This window comes from Puma concolor, chromosome D2 (assembly GCF_028749965.1).
Source record: "Puma concolor isolate L17-30 chromosome D2, mPumCon1.1.hap2, whole genome shotgun sequence".
Classification (NCBI taxonomy): domain Eukaryota; kingdom Metazoa; phylum Chordata; class Mammalia; order Carnivora; family Felidae; genus Puma; species Puma concolor.
The window spans coordinates 36890792-36902182 of NC_141677.1; the positions used below are offsets into that span (position 1 = coordinate 36890792).

General features: G+C 41.8%; 1 protein-coding gene across 7 annotated transcripts in view; it reads left to right on the forward strand.

Annotated features, from left to right (window-relative positions):
• The window catches only part of LRMDA (leucine rich melanocyte differentiation associated), a 1048113-nt gene that overhangs the window by 248395 nt on the left and 788327 nt on the right, over positions 1 to 11391 (forward strand). The window lies entirely within an intron of this gene.

Sequence of the window (11391 nt, forward strand, 5' to 3'; positions counted from 1 at the left end):
CTGCTGGATCCCAATGGACTTAGCATGTAATAGACCCTCAGTATGTATTGTATGAATGAATGAATGAATGAATGAATAATGAATGACAATCTTGTTTCATTTGCCGAACAGTTAAATAAAACCGGGAATACATGACAGAAGTTAAATAGAAGGAAATGCTATTAGGAGTTAAAGCAACAACCTTAAGAGTGTGTGCGTGTGCATGTGATAAACTGAAATATATACACATACAATATATGTGCGCACATAAACAAGCGTGCAAATATAGATCCTATATCTTACATAGCATATATATACAAGTACTATTTAATTTGCCTGATAACCTTGTGAGGAAGAAAAGTAACGGTCAGAGAAGCTAGATTTTGCAAAGGTCAAACACTTGAGAAAGAGCGGAGGTGGGACTTGAATGTCTGTTGTTGAATGTCAGATGTTCCAGATTAGGGCGGCCTCTCAGAAATGGGTGGTGAATTTTTATTTTTCTTTCTCACAAGGACTTTACTTTTACCTTGAGCCTGACTGTTTGACTCAGCACAGCATTAATTCCCCTGAGACTGGTCTGTTAAAAGTGGACACATGGAACGTAAGAAAAACTGGAGCAAATGTCTGGAGATAGAGGGCTGCTTTCCCTTTCCATTTGAAATTAATGCTCACTGTATAAAAAACATAAAGCATATCCATCCCCAGGGGCTTGCTTGACATTTTAAAACTTTCATCTGGTTTAATTCACAATGCTCGAGGAGGGGATTTACAGAATCCTGAGCCTTGGTGGCTAGTTGGCCGCCATGCGCATTTCTCCTCCTGTCATTGCCGGGCTGAGCTTCCTGCAGGCCCAAAGAAATTATATAGCTTATTTAACTCCCTCTAAAAACAATAATGGGCCTATTCAGATTTTATCTGTAATTTTACTTTGTTGTTGAGCAGTATTAATAATGCTGTTGTAAACCAGGCCAGGGCAGCACTCACCACATTTTCTCGGCTTCAGTGGTAGCATACATAGCTGTTCGAGGAGCACAAAGGGAAACACGTAGATGGGCTCAGTGTAAGTTAGACATGCTTGCCTGGATGGGAGCCGTGTTAATATCACATCTTGCAGATTTGGCAAGAGCTTTAAGAGTCCTGTATTTCAAGCTGGTTTTTATAGAAACTTGCTGCAGAACTGGGCAGGATTAATCATGGCCGAGATAGATCACACTTAGTACAGTATTAAATTCCAGCAACGAAACGATGCAAAACCAGTTCATAACCTTATAAGAACATTGCATGCTATAGTAATCATAGAGAAATATTGTATATCCAAATTAATGGAGAATAAAATGTCATGCACTCTGTTTTTGGTGTCAGGCGAGGTTTCTAGGTGGTGTTCATTTCCTCTCCTTAATCCTGCATGAAGGCTGGCTGAGGTGAGCCTTGTGTCTTTCTGCAGTTTATCATCATGGTGGCCTTGTGCATGTGGAAGAGGTCTGCCCTAGGTATCTTTGGCTGGGCAAAGACACCTCAGAAGATCTTCCTTTACATTAGTTAGAAAGATTGCTCACATACCTACTACCTGCTAGACATAATGCTGAGGGTAAGGACTCCAAGGTGCCTGTGACCCAGTTCGTCCCCTCATGGAGCTGCCTCTGACTGGGCTCATAGCAAGCAGGGAGTTCATTGCAGTTCTGGAATGTGTCTCTTCCCCCACCTTTAATAGCTGTTAATAGATCTGATTTTTACCTGGGATAGATGTGCACATATTTAAAATTTTTTTTTATTAATTTTTTATGGTTATTTCCTGAGAGAGAGACAGAGTGCAGGCAGGGGAGGGGTACAGAGAGAGGGAGACACAGAATTCGAAGCAGGCTCCAGGCTCTGAGCTGTCAGTACAGAGCCTGACATGGAGTCTGAACTCATGAACGGCGAGATTATGACCTGAGCCAAAGTCAGACGTTTAACTGAGCCATCCAGGAGCCCTGACATACACATATTTTTTAGGGGATCCTTGAAAGATCTTTAGAGATTAGTTCTTGTATTGCCTGTGCCCAAGGGTAAAAAGTTTTGCCACTTCTGTTCCAGTTTGGCCAAAATACTTTGTTGGGGGAAGATGCATTAAAATATTAACTAGACAGTAGTGTGAGGGATTCCCAATGTCTCCACCCTCCCTACCAAATATACCAACCAGTGAGAGATGTTAAAACAGATTCACATGAGGGACTATGGAATCTCCTTGAGAATCTTTGAAGAAGAGTAGAATTTGCAGACTGAATTAGGTCAAAGGATCTCTCTCAGACATACAATTCTAGGCATGCGATAGGAGTTGTTATCTTTCACCTCTGTCCTCCTCTTTTTTTCCAGTAACTTCCATCAAAGTGAATTTTACCTCTGGGTCCATTTTGTAGGAGGCCCTGCCTTTAACTTTAGATTTTACTATAGAAAAGGACTAATTGTAAGGAAGTTCTTAGCCCAAATTCCTAAGACTTAACAAAAGTGAGAAAAGTCGTGGCTTGGGGTTTGCTGTAGACCTCAGAGTCAACCAAATGCCTACAAGGTAGCATTAGACTACAGAAGCTGATTGAAGGCCCTATTACAACCTGCTATCAGCACTTCTTCAGTCTTGGCCAATTTTGCTTTCAACTTTGTTGAGACATTATAAATTCTTCATTTAATTAGAGCTAAAACATTTTGCAAAGACTTGAGAACTGCCATGTTGACATGCAAAGGGAAGAAGGTGACAAAGAGAAATTATTTGGGGGTTAATGCCCACCAAGCCATGCCTTGAAAAGGATTCACGGCATATCAGTGTTTGAATCCAGTGGCCTCAGGCTTCCCAGCTCTGTGAGGATGCCGAAAGCAGCCTGGAGAGTCAGAGGAGATGCTATCTCTGATCCCACCAAAGACAACACATTTCCTGCTCTATCTCAAGTTGTTCCTCATTACCGTGCAAATGTGGTTGGGCATCTGTATTTGTTGACATGCCCTCTACTTATTTACATAATAAACTCCCACCAAACAGCAGCAATTATTTCTTTTTCCTTTTTCAGTTTTAAAATTGGATCTTTTCTCTTTCTGGTAGTTAAGTGAGTCACTTAAATTTAATTTTATAGTCTTTTTGAGTTCAGATAATACAGACACTGATTTTGCCAGACGTAAAGCTAGTGCAGTCATGCCCTGCTTCTGGGAATGTTACTATACACATAACGATACCAATAAATAGAAAGATGCTTTCAGGCTTTTTAGCTAGAGGCTTAAAATGTGCCTCACTATATTTAGAAGTGTTTTGAGAAAAGATATTTCTTCTCCTTGAGGATTTGAAAGTTGAGAGGGTTCTCCTGGCTTCTGAAGGACAGGTTTACTCCCCCAGGTGCCTTTCAAATGATGGTAACATGGACAGTAGCATTTCAGGCCAGAGGTCACTGTATGGCTAGGAGGATTTCAACCCATTTGCTCAAATACTTGGAGGGATACATCCTTAGAGAAAGAGAGAGGGCCAAGGTGAGTTTTTTGGTCTGCCCCATCCATCTGGCCACCCATTATCAATTCATTCATCCATCTGTCTTGTAATGTGTGTGTTGAGAGCTTGTTGATTTCCACACACTGGGGAAGCAAGATAAATAAGACTTGGCTTCTGACTTGGGATTTAGGGAACAAAGAGATATGTAAATAACTTCAGCATCCTGTGATAAAGGCTATGATTGAGGGATATACAGTATATAAGGGGATACATTGACTAGAGGAAGTCTGGATAGCTTTGCAGTAGAAGGGCAGTTTGATCTGACTCTGTTAAGAGAGAGCAGCCTATAGAAAACAAACAAAACTAACAACAGCAATCACAGTAACACATACAACAACAGTTGTATTGTTAACAATAGTTAACATTTATTGGCTGCTTACTATGTGGCAGGTACTGAGCGCTTTACATGTATCATCTCATTTGATCCTTAGACCAAACACATGACGTATGGGGCCCATTACCATTTCAGTTTTACCATTGAGGACTCTGAGGCATGGAGGGATGAAGAAGTTTAAGGTCTGGGTATAAAGGCATAGAGCTGGCATTTGAACCCGAGCCAGCTGGAGAGCAGGAATGCTGGACAGAAACATTCTCTACCCAAGGAATGGTGGGCAGGGTGGTATGAAACAGAAGGGCTTAGGGAGGAGGGAAGCCCAGCACAATGGAGCAGGCTGGTGTGAGCACACACCTTGGGTGTCTGTGAGTGGAAAGGCAGAGGAGGTTGGGGGTGGTGCAGGATGTGGTAGGAGGCTTGCACACTGGAGTGTGCCTGGTGTTACTCTCGTGCCTTCTGCCTGCTGTCTCTTTTTAATTTTTTTAAATGTTTATTTTTGAGAGAGGGGGAGGGAGGGAGAGAATTAGCCAGGGAAGGGCAGAGAGAGAGGGAGACACAGAATTTGAAGCAGGCTCTAGGCTCTGAGCTGTCAGTAGAGAGCCCGACGTGGGGCTTGAACCCGTGAACCATGAAATCATGACCCGAGCCTAAGTCGGACGTTCAACCAACTGAGCCACCCAGGTGGCCCTGCCTGATCTTCTTTTTATCCTGTAGGTCTCACCTTAAATATGACACTTGCTCTGGAAGGAAGGTAATCCCTGAGCCCCCAAATGAAGGAAGAGCCCCTTATTATTTTTGTTTTTCTTTCATGGTGCTTGTTGATCTATAAAACTTAGCTAAAAAGCAGCTCTCTCTCCAACCAGGCTGTAAGCACTGGAGAGAAGGGACTGTATCTGCTCTGTTCACCCTGCATTCTCATGTTTAGTCCCTGGCACACAGCAGGTGCTTGATAAGCATTTGTTGGCTGGTTAGCTGGTTAGTTCATGGACCCTTTATTTATTTTCCTTATTAATGGTTCCTCTGCCATTGTTTATTTTCATAGTATTAGATCTCCCACATCTTCTATAAACCAAGTGCCGCAAACCTTAAGCCATCGTCATTGGGAAGTATTCAAATAATACCAAATATTTTACCTAAAGACGTATTTTCCCTCCAGAAGCTTTGACTCAACTTAACATGTTTGCAACATGAAATCACTTCTTTAGATTTCTTTCCAGCCATCCCATCAGATCATAACTCGTAACAACAAGACACAGTAAAAATAATAGTTGAGCAGTAGGCTCAGTGTAGCTGGAGAAACAAAGGGTTTGGAGACTTACTCAGATCCTACTTGATCTTGAGAGGTGGCCAGCAGATTCTTTTAGGCTGACATGCTTCTCCAGGTCATCCTCTCTCAGGTCCTTAGTGGGGAACAAGTGTGTGCATTTGCATGTGTGTGCATATGAATCAAAAAGTGTTCTATGAGCTGTTTGGCCCACAGTTGATAGAGGAGCCAGCCTGTGCTCCTGGAGGATGTGAGGGCTCTCCCTCAGGCAGGAGTGCTGCACATTTTGGGGGTGCCTGGTGTTCAGGTTCTGTGGGGGAGTGTGTGGGTGGCAGAGCTGTGCGCTGTCATTCTGAACTGGTATGCTACTCAGGCCAGTGTTTTCGGCACACAGACAGGCGGCTTTCCAAGATGAGGGGGTTCCCAGTCTCATTTTCATCAGAAGTGACTGGCGAGCTGCTCTTGGGAGAGAAGGCTTCTGTACTGGTTCTCGCAAAGCCTTAGCCTGCCAGTTCTCTTGCTCATGTATCCGGCTGGCTCTGCGTGTGATATTTGTTGATAGAGCCATAGAATCTTCATATTCAATCCTTGGGTTGGACTGATACAGAAGGTTTGAATTTTAAACATTTTTTAATGTGCCTGACCTCGAAGAATATATTTCCCATTACAAACTGTGCGTAGGTAGATTTACATAACTAAATGAGAAGTGTGGCAAAACACCGCTTACCCTTACTGTGTGCAGTATACTCTGATATGTTGTATTGTGTTAAAAAAGGCTAGAAGCACTCTGGAATTCAATTCCACATCCATTGGGTCTTTGAAAAACAGTGGCTAGATCTCCCAGCCTTCATTGAATCTAATGAGGAAATCTACTCTGATATCCTTTTATGGGTGAGGAAGAGATGTGTACGCATGATCCCAGTATCACATGACTAGTTAATGACAAATTCGGGCCTTAGCTCAGGTCTCCTGACTTTGGTCTAGTATCTTTACATAAATACCTATTACTCGAAGTATCTTTTGTTGTTGTTGTTGTTATTGTTGTTGTTGTTGTTGGTGTGTGTGTGTGTGTGTGTGTGTGTGTGTGTGTGTGTGTGTGTATTTGACTCTTCTGGTTAGGTACCAAGTGGCAGACTAATAGTATATAGGATTTGACACCCTATACTTGTTCTACCCGGACTTGTTAACCCACACCCTGTCTCCCTTTGCAGAACCCTGTTACCTCTTGGCCAGTTGACTAAGCCAGTTTAAAGCTGTATATGTTGTACTCCCAGAAGCAGCATGCATTGTTCCTGCTGCTTTGGGCCCATAGTCTAAAATGCACGTGGTTTTTGTCTTCAAATACTTACTGTCTAGTTGGACTGATATGGCAGGGCTTCGTTTCATTAGCAGAAGCGTAAATGTATAAATAGGGTATGAGAAATGTGCTTTGTAAAAGAGGGTCTAGTCTGAGATTTTGTCCCTGTGAAAAGGAATCTACTTCTGTAGCAAGGAAGCTTGGAGCTCTAATCACAAGAGAAGAGAGTGGTGCTGGAGATGCCCAACCTTAGTTTATTTATTAAAAAAAATTTTTTTTAACGTTTATTCATTTTTTGAGAGACAGAGTATGAGTGGGGGAGTGGCAGAGAGAGAGGGAAACAGAATCCGATGCAGGCTCCAGGCTCTGAGCTGACAGCACCAACAAGCTCTGAACCGACATGAGGCTCGAACTCATGGGCCATGAGATCTTGACCTGAGCTGAAGTTGGATACTTAACCCACTGAGCCACCCAGGCGCCCCACCCAACCTTAGTTTAAATTGACCAAGTCTGTCGTCCTGGTTATCGATGCCATTACCTTCGTCCTTCTCCATGGGCTCCATTACCCCTTCTAAGACTGAAATGTGTCCCCTTGAGGCAGGACACAGTGTCTGCCAAGTGTGGATATGGCAACAGTATTTGGCAAGCTCACATTGAAAATATCCAGTCTAAAAATATAGATGTAACTAGATATTTAAAATCGGACCGATTTCACCAAACCTGGAAAATGCATTTTCTTTTCCTCACCCTCAGCTCACCCATGAGTACCTTAACTTGAGTTTTTTGAGGCCACTGTGAGTATTGCCAGCATGCCTGAATCCCTGAGTGAGGTGAGACAGGAGTGGTGGACAGGGAAAAGAGGCAGGTGAGTGTTGCTGGAATGTCATTGTGCCTGTATAGTCATTACAACTTTGTTTCCATAATGCTGAGCACAGCAATTGAGGAATTCAACTCCAATGCATTATTTTATGGCTTGGGATCATCTGCTTTGATTCTGGCACTTGGGCTACTACCGTTACCTGTATATTTGAACTTGTGAGAGTGGGCACCCTGTGTTGCATTCACCCTGCTCTATCGAGGGAGCCCTGAGCTACTTCCTCCTTTGAAAGGCAATAGGCAGCTGTTGTGGTTTTTGCCCATCATTCCTACTGTTGGCTGAGTGGTGCGGAGGGACCCCTTTGCGTAATATAGTGCTTTGGCTGGTGTAATTCTGATTTAGAAAAACAGCTTCACTTGGAGAGAAACATTAATTAGATGCAAAGAGGGAGTTATTTCCTCCTTTGGGTGGGGGAGAGTGGGGAGTGAGGGAGAGAAAAAAGTACCACAAATAAATTATCTCCTATTTGTGCAATGTTTTATGCTTGTCAGCTGTCTGTTGCCAGAGAACCACAATGTAGCTAAATACTTGTGACACCTTGCCCAATCAAGGTATAGCAAAAGGATGTTATGGGAACCTCTTTGTGACAACCTGTGCTAGTTTACATTAGCTTAACCAATCGCTTTTTCCTGTGTGCTTGGAGAAATTTGTTAAATTAATTCAGTTGCAATTAGCAGATTTATGGGAAAGTACCCTGTTATCCTTTAATTGGAGAGCATAAAACTACAAACTGAATCCGCTAGTTCTATTTGTGTAATAGGCAATCTATCTACGACAAGATTTGATCGATGGAGTCGTATGATGCCCTTGCCTTGTTTTATATTGGCTGTCAGCGCTTAACTGGGACTGAAGTATCTGGGTAACAAAAATTGATATAATGACTTAATGCGCCTTATTCTCTTTGAGCTACATCAGTTTAGAGCACTTCTGAGAGAAAAATGTCTGGAAAATATCAGGGAGTCATTTATCAACCTGTTTTCATTAGCATACTGCCTAGCTCTGGCAAGGATTTGAATAAAAAAAAGCAGGATGGTACAATTTATTTCAGGCCCCATATTTCTTGGATGAAAGGAGACTTCTAATAAAAGGAAAATACAGAAAGATGCTTTTTCTAGCTGGTTTTCCCCTAACTAAAACCCTACCCCAAAAGCTTTTTTGTTTGTTTGCATTTTTGCTGTTAGTAATATTCCGGAGAACATATTCCTGGGAAGGTAATTAGAAAAATAATGCAAAGTGCATGGTGGTTATGATCTATAGAGAAAAAAAAATGTTTAACCAAAAAAAAAAAAATTAGCCAGAAATACCCAGGTGTGTCATGAGTATGTGTGTGTCTGTCTCTCTTTGCCTCTGTTGTGTATGTTTGTATATTTATAATACACCGTTAAAGAGTGAACATGGAGAGAAGTTCTCTACATAAGTGGGTGTTTTGTAGCATTAAAGGATTTCAGAAAGTTAAGATACAGCATTTTTAGTTTTCTGGAGTTGGAGCTGAGGGGAAATAGAAACAGATCAAAATGTTTGTATAGTGGGCAAAATGCATTTGGTATTATGGAGTCATTTGTCCTACCCACCGTAGGATGGGAACCACAAGAGGTAATAATAACTGAGAGGCAGTTGTACGGGAGTGAGTCCTTTTTTGCATGAAATTTTTATGCATCAGTCAGCCTGCATAGAGTGTGCCTAATGTATAAAATAAATTGGTGCATAAATCAGATTAAGAGCAGCATGTTGCCAACTTTCGCATTTGCACACAGGAATTCAATATGGATATGGAGGAATTCCCATTTTTTTAATCCCTAATAGGGTACAGGGAATCTCTCAAGTAGACATTGCACACAGGGACATTTTATTCACTTATCTCCCCCACTTCTCACCCCAAATAACAACTGAAGCAGTGTCGCCAATGGTAAGAGGAGCAGTGCGGGAGGTTTGCAGATGCCAGCTGTTATATGGAGGGTAGTGACACAATATTTTAAGATAATATTGCAGCCCTGTCTATAGCTCCTAATTATGGCAAGGAATTGGTGTGCCAATCGATAGTGATTTATGGTGGGGATAAGCTAGTACACACTGCTCACATTGATCTGCATGTAAATTCCTTGACATAATAAGAAGTTATTACCAATGACAGTCACTGTCTGACTGCTAATTCATTGGCACATCCTCCCATCAGTGAGAACCACAGCATCTGCATACCGTGTGAGTTTGCCCACTGTTTGCCTCTTATTAGTCAGGCCTGTGTATTTGGTGCTCGATGGGTGGCTATTGAGTAGATGAGACTCGAGGTCATGCTGACAGTGTCTCTGTGAAACAGCAGTTCTGTGATTAACCAACAAGACAGGAGGTGTGTCTTATTTTAAAGGAAGAAATACCTATAAGAGTTTGACTCTGGGTTAAAAAAAAATCCTAGTTTTCTTAAGTATTGTATTTATTAATGTTCTTCACACTATTGCCCCCAAAGTCTCAGATAGCAAATTATCAATTGATCACAATACAATTGCTTTTGCTTTACCCTTTTCCTCTTATTATGCTTTTTGAAAGTCAGATTTTTTAACCATATAGCTTTTTTGCTTCTTAAATCCCCTATGCATTTACAGGCTCCTGCATTTCTGCTGCCCCAGAGCTTTAAAAAACATTTTTTTTAATGTTTATTTATTTTTGAGAGAGAGAGGGAGAGAGAGAGAGAGAGCGAGCTAGTGTGAGTGGGGAAGGGACAGAGAGAGAGGGAGACACAGAATCCGAAGCAGGCTCCAGGCTCTGAGCTGTCAGCACAGAGCCTGATGCAGGGCTTGAACTCATGAACCCGTGAGATGATGACCTGAGCTGAAGTGGGATACTTAACTGACTGAGCCACCCAGGTGCCCCCCCTGCCCCAGAACTTTTTTTTTTTGGTTGTTGTTAATCTTTAAGCTTGCATGTCTGTTTTTTGTTTTCCCCTTTCTCTTTCAACAAAGTCTCATCGACTAATTCTTTATAGCTGTACCCCTCTCTTCACTAGTCATGAACTGAAGTCTTTTATAATTCACATTCAGAGCCCCATGGAAGATAGCTCCTTTTCACTTGATTGCTGTGAGCAAAATCTATCTGTCCTAGCCTGTGATAGCACATTACCTATAACAAGCCATTTTTGTTTTTAAATATTGTGTCATATGCCTCTGTGGCCTATTTTTTTTTCCTTAAGTTTTTCTTGATACTGAATGCAGCCAAAGTGTGATTGCTGTGTTCCCACCTTTACTCCTACTGGAGGTGGTCATCGTTCTTTGCGGGAGACCCCTTGAGAAGTTGGAGTAATAGACATCTACCTTGGCAAGTGAGTCATTAACTTCAGGTATATGATACCTGCTTTACCGTGAGAAATAAAAAAAAATTATAAAAACATTTCTTTTAAAAGTTTATCGTTGAGAGGGAAATAGGGAGGGAGGGAGGGAGAGGGAGAGGATGAGCCAGGGAAGAAAAGATAGAGGGAAAGAGAGAATCCCAAGCAGGTTCTACACCATTAGCACAAAGTCCAATGTGGGGCTCTGTCTCAGGAACCACAAGATCATGTCCTGAGCCAAAACAAAGAGTCAGACGTTTAACCAACTGAGCCACCCAGGCACCCCCAAAACATTTTTTATTATAGGTCATAATTACAAGAATAATAGGGGAATAACAATAATAGTAATTTTAATTTCAGACTGCTGCTTGTGTCAGTTTGGTCTGGCTAAGTTAGGCTGCAGTAACAACTAACTCCAGAATCTCAAAGATGTAAAACAATAAGGATATATTTCTTGCTATGCTTCCTGTACATGGTAGGTTGGCAGAAAGAATCTGATCATTTTCGTCACACAGGGACTTAAGATGGCAGAGCAGTTGACATCTTGAATATCACTGGACACTGAGCCAAAGGGAAAGTGTTCTGAAGGGTTTTGCGTTGGCAAGTAAATATACCACAGCTCATTGGCAGAATTGATGACAAAGCTCCATTCTTACCTTGGAATCCAAAGAGGGTAGACTAGTCATACTTGGAAAACAGCTCTAATAACAGATTTGTTATGCACAACAGATAGTTAATAAAAACTTCTCTGAACATAAGAAATGCATTATTGGCTTAACAGTACACAGATTGGTGATGACAGAAGAGGTCTAGAAT